The sequence below is a fragment of the Hipposideros armiger genome, unplaced genomic scaffold (assembly GCF_001890085.2).
Source record: "Hipposideros armiger isolate ML-2016 unplaced genomic scaffold, ASM189008v1 scaffold_106, whole genome shotgun sequence".
Classification (NCBI taxonomy): domain Eukaryota; kingdom Metazoa; phylum Chordata; class Mammalia; order Chiroptera; family Hipposideridae; genus Hipposideros; species Hipposideros armiger.
The window spans coordinates 2,470,606-2,488,307 of NW_017731456.1; the positions used below are offsets into that span (position 1 = coordinate 2,470,606).

The 17,702-nt window shown below is 35.3% G+C and overlaps 1 pseudogene; it reads left to right on the forward strand.

Annotated features, from left to right (window-relative positions):
• LOC109384934 (60S ribosomal protein L5 pseudogene) overlaps positions 1 to 17,603 on the forward strand; it is a 27,038-nt pseudogene extending 9,435 nt beyond the window's left edge.
• The last annotated feature ends 99 nt before the right edge of the window (positions 17,604 to 17,702 follow it).

The following is a 17,702-nucleotide window of genomic DNA, read 5'->3' on the forward strand; positions in this document are numbered from 1 at the left end:
TGGGAGGGCAGTGGATGGGGGGAGGGGGGTTGTTACTTTGTGAGGGTGAAAAGGGTAACTATTGCATTGTTCTGTACACCTGAAACTAACAATAAATAAATAAAAAATAAAAAAAAGAACCCTTGAGGAGCATGGGACGTAATTTCTAAAAACACTGAAGTATATTTGAATCCTGAGGCATGGCTATATAACAGCAAATCACTTAGTAGTTAGTCCAGCTGAATGCCTAGCAAATGACTTGACGTCTTTATGCACAGGCCCTAACAAAGTAAAAAAGATCAGCATGTGGAATAGGTATATGCAAAGGAAAGTCATGACTTTAAAGGCTAAATTTAAATTATGAACCCAAACAAGCATTTCCTTATGTGAGAATTAGTGGATATATTCATTCATCATTTCACTCCTAGGAATATACCCAAGAGAAATGAAAACATACGTCCCCACAAAAATGTGTACATGAATGCTCAGCAGCATCATTCCACCAAAAGACAGAAACAACCAAAATGTCCATCAACTGCTGAATGGATAAACAAAATGTAGTGTAGCAATACAATGGAATAATATTATTTAACCATAAAAAGGAGTACTGATACATACGATAACACAGGTGAACCTTGAAAACATTATGCTAAGTGGAAGAGGCAAATCACAAAAGACCATATAATATATGATTCCATTTATATGAATGTCCAGAACAGTCAAATCTATAGATGCAGAAAGTAGATTAGTGGAAGCACAACTCTGTGCATATACCAAACCCATTGAATTGTACACTCAAAATGGGTGAATTATTGGGTTGTCAGAAAAGTCATGACGCATTTTTGCAATGAAAAACATAGAAAAAATATGTCATGACTTTTCCAACAACCCAATACAGAGCATATGAACTATATCTCAATATATCTCAAGCTGTTACAAAAAAATATTACATCTCAAGGTGTTACAAAAAATGGTTTCAGTGTAGTTTTAATTTGAATTGCTATTATTAAGAGTGAAGTTGAGCATCTCTCCATATACTTATGAGCATTTCGGGTTTCTCCTCTGTGAATTGTCTGTTTATATCCATTACTAATTTTCTATTCATTTTTTCCTTTACCAATTTATAGTAGTTCTTTGTACATTTTAGCTACATGGAGATGCTTTATAGATTGGCAAAATTAAAAAGTTGCTGTGGTAGGCCAAAAAACACCCTCCTAAAGATATCTATATTCTAATTCCCAGAACCTGTGAATATGTTAGGTTACATGGCAAAAGAGAATTAGGTTTACAGGTGGAATTAACTTGTCAATCAGTTGACTTTGAGAGATGGAGATTATCCAGGCAGCCCAATGAAATCACAAGTGACCTTAAATGTGAAAGATGGAGGCAGAAGAGGGAGTGTCAGTGATACAATGTGAAAAACACTTGACATTGCTATCCTTCATGATGAATGGGAGCCATGAGCCAAGGAATATGAGTAGACTCTAGAAGTTGGGAAAGGAAGAAAATGGATTCCTCCTTAGAGTCTCTAGAAGAGAATGTAGCCCTGCCAACACATTCATTTTAGCTCAATTAGACCCATTTTGGACTTCTGACCATCGGAACTATAAACATTTGTGTTGTGTTAAGCCACCAAACATGTAATAATTTGTCTTAGAAGCAGTAGGGAACTAATACATTTGGATGATACAAAATTCTGAAAAGGATGAAGAAAAACATATCGTCATGTCACTCATGTGAGTGCCAACTGGTGCAGCTAATTCTGGAGAGCAATCTTGTAGTACATAGTGCAACTTGAGTGTGTGTATTACGTATGATCCAGCAATTCTCTTTCTGGGCACACACCTCAGAGAAACATTCACATACATGCACAAGAGGCATACATAAGGATGTTAATTCATCAAGGTGTTATTTGTGGGGGCAAGGAGTTAAAAGGCAAACTAGAAGCTCTTCAAAATAAGTATGGATGTGGAAATGTGGGTTATTCTTTTGACAGAATGCTCTACAACAGGCTGAAACAATAAGCCAAAGCTACTTGTAACAACATGGATTGATCATAAAAACATGATGTTGAGAGAGAAATAAAAGTAAAACAGTATTCAATTTATAAAATAAGACCATTTAAAATTTTAAAACATAATAATGTTAGGTATTTATTACAGACTCATATGTATGCGAACACACACACACAATGTGGATTGGAAAGACATACATTATGTTAATCAGAGTGCCAGTGAGGTGGGAAGAATAAAACTGGAGATGAAGGATAAGTGAGGAAAATATGACAAAACAAAAAGTTGAAAGGGAGTATAAACTAGACTCACACACACAAAAAAATAAACCCACTCCCAAAAAGAGAAGAGTCAAATAAAATCAGAAATGAAAGAGATATTACAACAGATATACCACAGAGATACAAAGGATCAGGAGATACAAGATGGCAGAGTAGATAAACACTGTGCATATTTCCTTCCATGAACACGTTAAAATTACAACCAAATTATAGAACAATCTACCTGGAGAACTATCTGAAGTCTGGCTGAACAGAAGTTTTATAACTAAGGATATAAGGAAGAAGCCATGTCGAGAATGGTAGGAGGGGCAGAGACACTTAACGGGCTGGCCCCAAACCTCCGCCTGGTGGGTAAGAATCAGGAGGGATATCTCAGCCATGAAAGTTCCCCCCAGAGAAGCAAGGGGCCCCAGCCCCATACCAAATTCCCCAGCCTGAAGTACTGGTGCCAGGAAGAGAGGCCCCCATACCATCTGGCTGTGAAAAACAGTGGGAATTCCAGCCATCTGGGTGGGAAGGAAGGCTGTAGGACACCCAGCCATCCCCTTAAAAGGCATGTATACAGACTCACTCGCTCACAGGCAATCACCCTGGGCTCCAGCACTGGAGGCATACCAGGGGCAGGCTGAGGTGTGTGGCTTCAGCAGGAGAGCTGGAGGACAGTTGCCATTTTCCTTGTGTAGGGTCCTTCTCCCATGGAGCCAGCAGGTGGGTGCCATCTTTCCTGTGTTAAACCCTCCCCAACACAGTCAAATCTTAATCTGATTGGCCTAGTGAGCTCCACTGGGACCCTGCCACACCCAACTCTCCCAGGGCCCTTTCTCCCAAGGATAGAGCCCCACCCATATTGCATTCTTTCTTGTAAACCTACCAAGTCCATGGGGGAAAGTAAAGAGGGTTAAGAAGTACAAATTGGTAGCTACAAAATAGTCATGTGGATGTAAAGCATAGGAAATACAGTCAATGATATCATGATAACTATATATAGTGCTAGATGGGTACTAGATTAGTTTGGGGGACCACTTCTTAAATTATATAAATGTCTAACCACTATGCTGTATACCTGAAATGAATATAAAATAGTATTGAATGTCAACTTTAATTGAAAAATTTAAAAAGGTGGGGGAAGGTGAAGGGGAATAAGAGGTCCAAATTTCCAGGTATAAAACAAATAAGTCATTAGGATGTAATGTACAGCATGAGGAATATAGTCAATAATATTGTGATAGCGTGGTACAGTGTCAAATGGTTACTGGACATATCGTGGTGATCACTTTTGTAGGTATATAAATGTTGACTATGATATATCCCTGAATCTAATATAATATTGTATGCTAGCTATATTTTTAATAAAAATCTTTAATAAAAAAGAAATGCAAAGGATCATAAGGGACTACTATGAACAATTATACACCAACAAATTGTACAACCTAGAAGAAATAAATTCTTAGAAGCATACAACCTCCCAAGACTGAATCATGATAAAATAGAAAATCTGAACAGATCGACTACTATTAAGGAGATTGAATCAATAAAAACAAATTTCCCAACAAACAAAAGTCCAGGACCATACAGCTTCACCAGTGAATTCTACCAAACATTCAAAGAAAATTTAATACCAATCCTTCTCAAACTCTCCCAAACAAAAAGATGAGGAGGGAACTCTTCCAAACTCATTTTATAAGGCCAGCATTATCCTTATACCAAAACCGGACAAGGATGCCACAAGAAAATTATATGCCAATATTCCTGATGAACATACATGCAAAAATCCTCAACAAAATATTAGCAAACTGAATTCAACTATACATTAAAATGGTCATACACTATGATCAAATAGGATTTATTCCAGGGGTAGAAGGATGGTTTCAACATCTACCAATCAATCAGTGTTTTACACCACATTAACAAAATGAAGCAGGGAAAAATCATATAATCTTCTCAACTGATGCAGAAAAAGCATCTGACAAAAAAATCAATTCATGATAAAAACTCTCAACAAAGTGGGTAGGTATAGAGGGAAGATACCTCTACATGATAAAGGCTGTTTATGACAAGCCCACAGCTAACATCATACTCAATGGTAAAAAGCTAAAAGCTTTTCTTCTAAAATTGGGAATAACACAAGGATGCCAACGCTCACAATTTTTATTCAACATAATAGTAGAAGTTCGAGCCAGACCAACTAACCAAGAGAAAGAAGTAAAAGACATCCAAATTGGAAAGGGAGGAGTCTATTTGCAGGTGAATTAACATTATATATAGAAAATGCTAAAGATTCCACCAAAAAGTTTTAGAACTAATAAATAAGTTCACTGAAGTTGCAGGATACAAAATCAACATACGTTCCAGGACCCAGAGTGGATGCCTGAAACAATGACTAGTGCCAAACCTTATATATACTGTGTTTTTTCCTATATTTACATGATAAAGTTTAATTAAAAATTAGGCACAGAAAGAGATTAACAGCAATAACTAGAAACTGAACAATTATAATGATATACTGTAATAAAAGTTATGTGAATGTGGCATTGTTAAATAAAATAAGGGTTAGTTGAATACAAACACTGAAATACTATGACAGTCAATATGATAACTGAGATTGCTACTAAGTGACTAACTGATGGGTAGCAGCATATACATTGTGGATATGCTGAACACAGACAGGGATGATTCGTGTCCCAGAGAGGATAGACCTGGATGGCGCAAGATTTCATCATGCTATTCAGATTGGCATGCAATATAAAATGTATGAGTTACTTATTTCTGGAATTTTCTACTTAATATTGTCAGACTGTGTTGACCATGGTTAACTAAAATCATGTATAAGGGGGGAATACTGTACAAAAATCAGGTAGTTTTCTCTACACTAATAAGCAGCTATCAGAAAGAGAAATTAAGAAAACAATCACATTTACAATTACATCAAAGAGAATAAAGTACCTAGAATAAATTTAACCAAGCAAAGGCCTATACACCAAAAACTATAAGACACTGATGAAACAAACTGAAGAAGATACAAATGGAAAGGTATTCCATGCTCATGGATTGGAAGAATTAATATTATTAAAATGTCCAGACTACCCAAAGCAATCTACAGATTTAATGCAATCCTTATCAAAATTCCAATGGCATTTTTCAAAGAAAAGAAGAAAATAATCCTAATATTTGTATGGAACTACAAAAGACCCCAAATAGCCAAAGCAATACTGAGACAGAACAAAACTGAAGACATCAAACTTCCTGATTTCAAACTATATTACAAAGCTCTAGTAATCAAACAGTATAGTACTGACATAAAAAACAGACACATAGATCAATGGAACAGAATAAGAGGCTAGAAATAAACCCATGCCTATTTATTGTCAATCAATTTATGACAAAGAAGCCAAGGATGTACAGTGGGAAAAGAACACAATCTTTGAAAATTAGTCTTGAGAAAACTAGATAGCCACATGCAAAAGAATGAAACTGAGACAACTATCTTACACCATATAAAAATTAACTTGAAATTGAGTAGACTTAAACATAAGGCCTGAAACCATAAAAATCCTCCTAGAAGAAAACAGATGCTATAAGCTCCTTGACATCATCTTAGTAATGATTTTTTGGATTGGTCACCAAAAGCAAAGGCAACAAAAGCAAAAATAAACAAGTGGGACTACATCAATCTTAAAAGCTTCTGCACAGCAAAGGAAACCATCAACAAAATGAAAAGGCAACCTACTGAATAGGAAAAAAAATATTTGTAAATCATATATCTGATAAGAGGTTAAATACAAAAAAATATAAAAAATTCTCACAACTCAACAGCAAAAAAAATTCCAATTAAAAATTTGGCAAAGATGTGGAGAAAAGGGAACCCTTGTGCACTGTTGGTGGGAAAGTAAATTGGTGTCACCACTATGGAAAACAGAATGGAGGTTCCTCAAAAAATTAAAAATAGAACCACCATATGATCCAGAAATCCCATTTCTGGGTATTGATCTGAAGAAAGCAAAAACACAAACTCCAAGAGATATCTGCACCCCACACTCACTGCAGCATTATTTACAGTAGGCAAGATAAGGAAGCCCTTTTAAATGTCCCTCGGTGGATGAATGGATAAAGAAAATGTGGTATATATAGACTATGGGATATTACTCAGCCATAAAAAAGAAGGAAATCTTGCCATTCGCAACAACATGGATGGGCACTGAAGGCATTATGCTAAATGAAATAAGTCAGACAGAAAATACCACATGTTCTCACTTATATGTAGAATCTAAAAAACAAGCAAACAAACAAAAAACCAAGCTCATGGATACAGAGAACAGATTGATGGTTCCAGAGGTAGAGGAGTGAGGGATAGACAAAATGGGTAAAGTGGGTTAAAAAATACAAACTTCAAGCTATAAAATAAATAAGTCATGGGAATGTAATATACAGCATAATTAATAATACCATATTGTTATTTGAAAGTTGCTGACAATAAATCTTAAAAGTTCTCATCACAAGAAAAAATTTCTAACTATGTGTGGTGATAAATATTAACTACACTTAATGTGGTGATCATTTCACAATATATACATACATTGAATTATTATGTTATATACCTGAAACTAATATGCTATATATCAATTAAAAACATTGTAAACATGCACTTTCCCTGATACTCAAATTCTACTTCCAAAATTTTATCCCATGAAATAAACACATATGTTCAGAAATAAGTATATAAACTATATAAAGAGTGTTTCTTGCAGTATTATGTGTAATAATAGAAAATTACAAGTTAAAATGTCCATTAGAATGGAAATAGCTCATGAATTGTGGCCTATATGTACTCGAGTTGTGATGAAATTGTTTAAGAAAAATAATGAGGCAGACATACTTGTACACACGTTGATATGAAAAGAACTCTAAGGTGAACAATGCTACAATAGTAAAAAAACAATATGCATGTTATGGTCCCAAAAACCTACACAAAGAAACTGTATAATTGTGAATACAATTAATAGGAAGTGTGTGTAGAAATTAGAAATAGTCTACTGTTAACAGTAGACTAGCTCAAAGTTGTGTTTGCTTGGAACTTTGCATAAGTTGGAAAAATAGGAAGTGTCATTATCAAAGGATACTGTGGAAGGACTGATAGAGATTACAAGAGGACTAAAATCTCCCTAAACCAAAGTTTGACAATTGTTGAGTTTGTGATGGAGGTGAGAAACAAAGGGGATTGTTCGTATTTTGTTTTTCACTCTTTTGTATTCTTGACCCTTGCCTAATTGAGAAAAAAATGTACTGATGTATTAATTATAAAAAGGGTGGGTGGGTGGGTAGTACTTTACAAGATAATTGCATGCTGCATACTCATGTACTGACAACTATACTCAACATAATTCTATACATATAGGGCAAGGCCAACAAACTTTTCTGTAAAGGACCAGATAACAAATATTTTAGCTTATGTAAAGCTAAACATTTACAATCTCTAGGGTTCAGTAAAAAAAATTACTAGATGGGCAAAGAAGCACAATTAATGTGATTCATAAGTAGGAGGAAAATCAGGCAATAGGAATAAACCCAGAAATAGCAGAGATGATAGAAGGAGCAGATGAGGACTTTACTACAATTCCCATATATGTATCCAATGATTTAAAGGAAAAACGGATAATAAGAGAAATGGACACCATAAAACAATGACCAAATGGGACTTCTAGAGCTGATAAATACATGCATTTTAACATTTTTTAAAAAACTAAGTGGATGCATTTAATAGATTTGACTGCAGAAGAAAGCAACAAATCTGAAGACACAGCAACCAGAGCAAAGAGAAGAAAAAAACTGGGGGGAAAAAAAAAAGAAAAGAACAGAGCCTCAGTGAACTGTGAGACAATATAAAGCACTCCAAAACTGTATAATTGGAATTCAGAAGTGGAAATAGAACATTTGAAAAAATAATGTCTGAACATTTTTTTCAAATTTTGCAAACACTAAAAACCTACAAATCTAACAAGCTCAACAGACCTTAAGCATAATATACACCAAAAAACCACACCAAGGTACATCATAATATAATATTAAAAATCAGTGACAAAGAGATCTTGAAAGCATACAGGAAAACAAGATAAGAGTTTCACTGACTTCTCATTGAAAACAATGCAAGCAGAAGACCATGGAATAATATCTTTAATATGCTAGGAAGAAAAAAAAACCATCATTTTAAACACAGTAAAAAAAAATCTTCAAGAATAAAAGTGAAATGAAGACATTTTAGATACACAAAAGCTGAAAATATTTGTCAGTAGCACACCTGCACTATAGGAAGTGTTAAATGAATTTCTTTACATGGAAGTGAAATGATACCCAGTGGAAACTTTGACATATACCAAGTAATGAAGGGTGCTGGCAATCATAACAATGTTGCAAAAATAGAAAACAAAAGTTTTGTTTTCTATTTTTAAATTTCTTTAAAAAATAAAGAGTTAAAACAAAAGTAGTAACAATGTATTGTGGAGCTTATAATATAAATGAAAATAAAATGTACAATGGAATAGCATAGAAGATACAAAGATGGGTATACTGTTTAAAGTTCTTGCATTACATGCTATTTGAAGGTAGACAGAGATAAACTAACAAAACATAATTGTAAAAACTATAAGACATGCAAAGATGTTCACAGTCAAGGAAATATATTTTAAAGCAATGCGATGACATTTCTCACGTTAGACTAATAAAAATTACACAAGATGATAGCATTCACTGTTAGTGATAATGTGGTGTGCTAGTAGGAGTGCAAATTACTACAGTTTGGATAATAAACAGGCATAATCCATTAAAGCGTAAAAGCTCATACCCTTTAATTCAAGTCATATGTGAGATTCTATATACACAAATGAAAGCACCAAATATTTGTACATGTATATATGCAAGAATATTTTTATTTGGGGGGAAATTGGGAAAAACTTGAAGAACTATAAGCTAAATCTTTGTACATACATAGTAGAGAATACTTGTAGCTATTGGAAAAAAATGAGTTAAATCTATTCTGTATGTTATGGAATGAAGTTTATTCCATGTAGCAAATAAAAGACAGATAGAATGATAGATGGATAGACAGCATGGCTCAACTTTTGTTTAAATGCAAAAGAAAAGACGACCATGCTTTTATACATCTTTAAAGGCATGAAGAAAAATGTGGAAAGATTCTCACAAAACTATTACTTTTGGAGGAGAGGTTGGAGGAGAGAGGAAAAATTATTAAAATTTGCTATTATGCTGTTGTGTTTGACTTGTAGAAACGGATACTTAATTGAGATACTTCCCGTCTCAGTTTTGGCAGAGGTTCTATAGGCCGAAATCAGAAACTCTAATATATCACCCAACAGACAGTAGTGCTTCAGATGTGAGATGTCTGGTTGTCTCACATTTTTCTCCTTTCCAAAGGGGAGAGCATTCATTGTTCCCATTGTACCACTTCACATTGTGGGTGGGGGAGTGGGATGCAGGTAACATATGTTTGGGGATTATAAGCAATAGACCAGAGTCATCATATCCCACTAGTAGCTGCCAGAGCTTAACTCTGAGCTGGATGCAGCGACAGGACAGGGTTTTGGGTTGTCTCACTTGGGAAATCAGAGAATATTTTCTATGTATGGGAAGCATGAGGCAAAGGGATATTTGGAGCCTAAAATCCTGAAATATTAAAAAAAAAAAGCCTAATGCTCACCAAGTATCCACGTTCTAGAGGGTTCTTCATTGGGCTTTCCTTAAAGAACTCTGTAACGAAATAAATAAATAATTAAGTTTCCGTGCAAGAGTGTTTGTGAGAAATTTGTCTTTTATGCGAATCACTCTCCTCTTTATAAGAACCTGTGAAACACTTTATCTAGGGCAACCAAAAGTGCTCCCTCTGATAACCAGGTTATAAGCCATTATATTAAGGAATTTGTGAATCCTATAATTCATATGTCTCTTAGATTTAGCTGTTGAGTATAGCAGAGCCACACTGTGACTCAAGTTTATGTTGTGTGTTACCCTATGGCTGTCAGTGTTTTATTTGTATGTATGTATTTATAACTGGTTACATGTTGGCTACTTAATGTCAGTGTTTTAAATTTGCTTCATGTTCCCGTTTTACTCTTTAGCCTTTATTTTCGTTTAAGAAGGCCTCTGGCAACCTAGAAACCTCTTGAAAACGCATTGCTCCTATCCAAGACAGGGCATTTTCCTTGTGGTTTGTTCATCTACAAACAACATCTATGCTTGCTAAGTGTCAGTTGTGAAAAAGTTACAACTCTGCATTTTAGACTCTTTGGGGGTTACTGGTAATCTAAGAATCTTGCATTACACTATTTTATATAAGCCTTTCAACACGTGATGCTACAGGTATCTTTAGTAGTTACATTGGTGTCCTATAAGAGTAACACTTTGGACAGATTAATAAAATTAATAATTAAGTGAAAACTTTTAGAAATAAAACTTTTGTAAAGTGAAGCAGCAAAGACGAATAATTAATCTTAGATTCTGATCTTATTATAAGTAAAATGTTAAAATGTATGTAAAAGCCTTTTTACCAAGCTTACCTGGTGCCAGCATTTGTCTGATGCCCAAAATCACTATGTTGGCAACCATCTCTTAATATTTATTCTGACAAATGACACTCAGTTGTTCACAGCACAGTGTGAGTAAGTATTTTCAGGGCTTTTGGTATCAACAGTAAACCAAAATAGACATTTAAAGAAATGGAAAAGTACCAGAAATGGAAACTGAACTAGCATTTCCTAGAAAAGTCTTTGTCACTGTCACTGTGGTTTAATTAAGCTTTTGATTGGCCAGTACATTCATCTAGCTATAGCTGTGCAAAAGGCCATCTCATCCCCATAGACATAAAATAATCATTCTAACAATCACAGGCTGATACTTTGGTTTGTATGTTAGGCTCTTGCTTCCTTAGGCATTCTCCAGAAGGTCTAGGGCTCGTTCTCAGAAAACACAGAAGCAAAATTTTTCCCCCCTAACTAGACAGGCAACCACTGACAACAGCCATGCATCTACTAGGAAAACTCCCCAGTTATTAAAAGAAGAAGGAGGAGAAGGAAGACAAAGGAAGAAAATAGAAAGGCCTCTCAGATGGTTAAATAGATGCCAAACGGAAGGGTCACCAACTTGCTAAGAAAAACTATACGAGTACGAGTATATAATTTTTCAAATACATTTTAAAAATTCTGTTGAAAGTTTTGAAGATTCAATGCCACCTATAACCTTGGTTGACCACAGACAGTGAAATCTCTCCAGAACAAGTCAATTCAACTCTAAATATTTGTGAGCACCTGTTCTGTGTCACGCACTGTGCCAGGTGCTGAAGATAAGGGAGCTAACAAGACAGATGTGGTCCTTGCACTTACGGAGCTTACAACACAGAGAGGATGCAGGGGGAGATGAGAGAATTGCTGTTATCAATAACTGTTAGCACAAGTCTTCCCTTGATATTTAACCCTAAATCAAATGATATACTAATGGACCTAGAAGACGATAATTTCTCTAAACATATTTATGTGAGATTGGTAACCTTCTGATTTATCTGCATCTAGAGAAAAGAAGGCTATCATTTTTGCCTGTGTCTTATTTTTATAATTTGTTTTGCTTGCTTCACAATCAGGTTCAAGTCTAATACCTCATCTGTTCTCGTAAAGAAAATGTCTCAGATGCATTTGGAACACCATCTTGTGTCTGAGCTACGTAGCAATTTTGTAAGATGCTGCAATGAAAGTTAATAGAATAATGGTCTTTAAACATTTGAGATTGTGGACTCCTTCAGAAAAAAGGGATTTGAAGATACATCCCCAATATACGTTCAGTTGTGTTTTCATTTACTTATAAATTGTATAGATACATAAATATATATTGCAAATATATATTTATAATATATAGTAAATATATATTTATAATACATATTGTAAAATATACACAAAAATAAATTAAATTTTAAAATGAGATAAAGAGTAAACTACATTTTTGAAATAATTTATTAACAAAATAAGGGTTTTTCTTCTCATTAAAAATTATTGAAAAATAAGATAATCCATGAATTATACAAGCTAATTATTAACATTTAGTTACCTTTCAACTAATCAGAAGCAGCTGCATTTTCATATTTTTTAACAAATGGGTTCAAAATTCATTGAACTACTCAACTGAAAAATTGAAACAAAATAGCAAATTGTTTCCAAGGGTTGTTTTTTTTTGTAGATGACAAACTTACATAATTTTTAGCAACCCTCCATACACATACACACACACACACACACACACACACACACACACACACACACACCATGGCAACATTTTGAAATATTTGTTTTCAAATGTTCTCTTTGTAGCACTCTCTCAGTCAGTGTTAATATGTTATCTTTACCTTCAGGGACAAAGAAGGCTGAGATTTTTCTTCCGAAAAACCTATTAAGTAACATACTACTGGGAGACATACATCACTACAGAAAAGATTAGCAAATTTAGAATATTTGCTTTTTGTAAAAAAGATAAATAAAATAAAATTAAAATAACTAACTTTTAACTAAATTAACTCTTAACTTTGTTGCAAATGATTTTCACAATCATTCGCCGTCTTGCTACACACTAATGTTAAGATTCTACAATTTGAAAGCTTTATTTTGATCAAATTGTTCACATAGATAAATTACTGAAATATATAAACTGCAATATGTCAGTGTCATAAAAGCAATCTACTATAGGTTGTTGATTGTAAAATATACATTTTTCTTATTTAACATCTCATCTTATGCCCACTGCCCAAACAATATGGTAAACGTAGTTGGCTCTGCACATGCTCAGCAAACCTGGATTGGTTTTAGTGGTCTAGGGGATATCCCAGAGACATTCTTTTAAGAAATGCTGCCTTATTAACATTCATGTCACCGAGGATGATATCAGGTGAGACAAAAAAGTAATCCAGCATGTTACAATCTGAATATGAATATATCTAAAGGATATCTTAACCAATTTATTTTGCTTATAAATAGTTTCCTTTTTCTTTTTTGAATGAACAAGAGTGATAAATAATAAATATATATGTCTAGATAAATCTTACAGGAATACTTCAATAAATAAAATTTTAATTAAAAATATTCCAAGAAATACAATCGTAGTATGGAACTTTAATACCCATTGACACCAATGGACAGATCTTTCAGACAGAAAATCAACAAGGAAACAGCAGCCTTAAATAACACACTAGAACACATGGATTTAATTGATATTTTTAGAGCATTTCACTCCAAAGCAGCAGAATATACATTCTCTTCAAGTACCCATAGAATATTTTCCAAGATAGACCACATCTTTGGTCGCAAAACAAGTCTCAATAAATTTAAGAAGCTTGAAATTATATCAGGTGTCTCCTCTAACCTCAATGGTATGAAACTAGAAATAAATTACAAAAAGAAAACTAAAAAAGCACAAACACATGGAGACTAAATAATGATTGGGTTAACAACGAGATTAAGGGAAAAAATAAAAATCAAAAGATACCTCAGACAAACAAAAGTGAAAACAAAATGACCCAAAATCTATTGGGACACAGCAAAAACAGTGCTAAGAGGAAAATCCATACCAATGCAGGCCTACCTAAAGAAACAAGAAAAATCTCAAATAAACAACCTAACTTTACACATAAGAGAATTGAAAAAAGAACAGCAAACAAAGCCCAAAGTGGAAGGAAGGAAAGAAATAATAAAGATCAGAGCAGAAGTAAATGAAATAGAGACTAAAAACATAAAAAATAAAAATACAAAAGACCAAAGAAACCAAGAGCTGGTTCTTTGAAAAGATAAACAAAATTGATAAACCATTAACCAGACTTATCAAGAAAAAATAGAGGACCAACATAAATAAAATAAGAAATTAAAGTGGAGAAGTGAAAATGAACACCACAGAAATACAAAAAAATTTAAGAAAATACTACAAGCAATTATACTCCAACAAATTGGACAATCTGGAAGAAATGGGTAAATTCCTAGACGCATACAATCTTCCAACGCTGAATCAAGTAGAAACAGAAAATCTGAACCAACCAATTACTACTGATGAAATCGAATCAGTAATCAACAAGCCCCCAACAAACAATAGTCCTGGACCAGATGGCTTCACAGGGGATTTCTACCAAACATGCAAAAAAGAATTAACACCTATTTTTCTCAGTCTATTCCAGAAAATACAGGATGAGGGGAGCCTCCCAAGCTTATTTTACAAGGTCACCATTACTCTGATTCCAAAACCAAAGACATTACAAAAAAAGAAAATTATAGGCAGATATCCCTGATGAATATAGATGCAAAAATCCTCAACAAAATATTATCAAACTGAATTCAGCAATACACTAAAAAGATCATACACCATGATCAAGGGGGATTGATTCCTGGTATGCAAGGTTGGTTCAATATCCACAAATAAATTAACACAATACACCACAAAAACAAAATGAAAAATAAAAATCATGTGATCATATCAATTAATGCAGAAAAAGCGTTTGACAAAATCCAGCATCAATTTATGATTAAAAACTCTCAGCAAAATGAGAATAGAGGGAACATATCTCAACATAATAAAGGCCATGTAAGAAACCCACAGCTCAATGGGGGAAAACTACAAGCATTCCCCTTAAGACCATGAATAAGACAAGGATGTTCGCCACATTCACCACTTTTATTCAACATAGTACTGGAAGTGCTATGACATAATACTATCTGTAGAGATCCCCAGAGATTCCACCAAAAAACTATTAGAACTGATAAATGAGTTTAGTCAAGTGGCAGGATACAAAATTAATATTCAGGAATCAGTTGCATTTTATACACCAATAACTAAATATCAGAAAGAGAAATTAAGAAAACAATCCCATTTATAATTGCATCAAAATAAACAAATAAATCATAAATAAAATACCTAGGAATAAATTTAACCAAGAATAGACAGCCCAGAAGTAAATCCATACCTATACGGTCACTTAATCTATGACTAAGGAGGCAAGGATATACATTGGGGTAAAGAAAGTCTATTCAATAAATGGTGCTGGGAAAACTGGACAGATACATGCAAAAAACGACTGGACCATCTTCTTACTCCATATACAAGAATAAGCTGAAAATAGATTAAAGACTTAAACGTAAGAACCAAAACCATAAAACTCCTAGAAAAAAAACATAGACGGTAAACTGAGACATTACCCTTAGTAATATTTTTACTGATATATCTCCTTTGGTAAGGGAAACAAGAGAAAACAATAAACAAATGGGATTACATCAATCTAAGAACTTTTTGCAAAGCAAAGGAAACCATCAACAAAATGACACCCTACTGAATAGGAGAAAATATTCACCAATGATACATCTATTAAGGGGGTAATATCCAAAATTTATTAACTCATATAGCTCAACACCAAATTTCTCCAAAGAGAACATACACACTTATGAAAAAATGCTCAACATCATTAATCATCAGAGAAATGCATATTAAAACCACAATGAGCTATCACCTCACACCTGTCAGAATGGCCATCATCAAGAAATCAACAACAAGATCCCAGTCTCGAGGCTACAGATGGATGGGGGGGTTCCCTCTCCTTGCTCTAATGCCAGCCTAGGGTCGGTCTCGCATGGCGCTAGAGTCGGATGGTGTTAGATTGCTGGCTCTGCCCTGGTGGGACTGCCGCTCCTAGTGTGGTCTTAATGGCTGCCACCCGGGGCGCAAACTTAAGAGGAAGAGGGTGAAGAAGAGCAGGCGCTGGGCTGGTGGGTTGAGGAGGAGGCTGAGTTTAGTAGACAAGCTGCGGGGGTAGCCGGCTGGTCGACGGGGCTGGGCAGGCGAGATTGCATCAGTCGGGCTCATACTAGCTAGGAGATGCCTGAGTGGAGAAGGGGTGCACCTTCTCGGGCCCATCTCCACCTCTGACTGCTTTGTGGGCTTTTCCGAAGAGCGTTGGGGTCAGCGGGTGTATCAGAAAGCTTGTGTTGGTCTGAAGAAGTCATTCTTAAGCCAAAACCATTGGTAGAACTTGGAGGCTGTGGCGTCTCTGGGCTCAGAAAGGAAGCTCATTTAGTTTGGGTATGTGCCTCCTGCCTCTTTATACTGTTGCTGGCACCAGTTTTTAACTATTCTTGGGGTGGGGTGTTGCTTAGTTGGTGGGGGACAGTGCAGTTTTAATTGGGAGTAATTGCTGGAAATGATTTTGGCCAGTTCAGTTTTGTGGCAAGTAACTTAGGTTTTTGAAAAACGTCACTCCTGGAAAGGGAGGGAAATAGGAGATTAGTTTCTCGAAATGAGATAGTATTCAGAACAGATGGACGTATGGCAAGATTGAGTGCTGTCTGGAGCAGAGCTTTGCAAAAGTTTGACACAAGGATTGGTGTTGGTCCTCAAGGGAACAGGTACAGAAGTTGAGAGGATTTGTTAAAGTTGTCAAGAATCAGGCCTACTTCGAGAGATACCAAGTGAAATTTAGAAGATGCCATGAGGGTAAAACTGATTATTATGCCCAGAAACACTTGGTAATCCAGGATAAAAATAAGTACAACACACCCAAATATAGGATGATTGTTCGTGTAACCTACAGAGATATCATTTGCCAGATTGCTTATGCCCGTACAAAAGGAGATATGATAGTTTGTGCAGCTTATGCTCATGAACTCCCGAAGTATGGTGTGAAGGTTGGCCTGACAAACTATACTGCAGCATACTGTACTGGCCTGCTGCTGGCCCGCAGCCTTCTCCATAGGTTTGGCATGGACAAATTCTATGAAGGTCAAGTGGAGGTGACTGGAGATGAATACAATGTGGAAAGCATTGGTGGTCAACCTAGTGCCTTCCACCTGTTATTTGGATGCAGGCCTTGCCAGAACTACTACTGGAAATAAAGTTTTTGGGGCCCTGAAGGGAGCTGTGGACGGAGGATTGTCTATCCCTCAGAGTACCAAATGATTCCCTGGTTATGATTCAGAAAGCAAGGAATTCAATGCAGAAGTACATTGGAAACACATCATGGGTCTGAACATTGCAGATTACATGCGTTATCTAATGGAAGAAGATGAAGACGCTTACAAGAAACAATTCTCTCAGTACATAAAGAACAATGTAACTCCAGACATGATGGAGGAGATGTATAATAAAGCTCACGTTGTTATACAAGAGAACCCAGTCTTTGAGAAGAAGCCTAAGAGAGAGGTTAAATAGAGGAGTGGAACATCCCAAAATGTCGCTTGCCCAGAAGAAACATAGGGTAGCACAGAAGAAGGCAAGCTTCCTCAGAGCTCAGGAACGGGCGGCTGCTGAGAGCTAATAAACCAAACAGTTTTCTATGAAGATTTTTCATATAGACAATACTAAATATATTAAGCAGCTTAAAAAAAAGGAATCAACAAGTGTTGGCAAAGTGGTG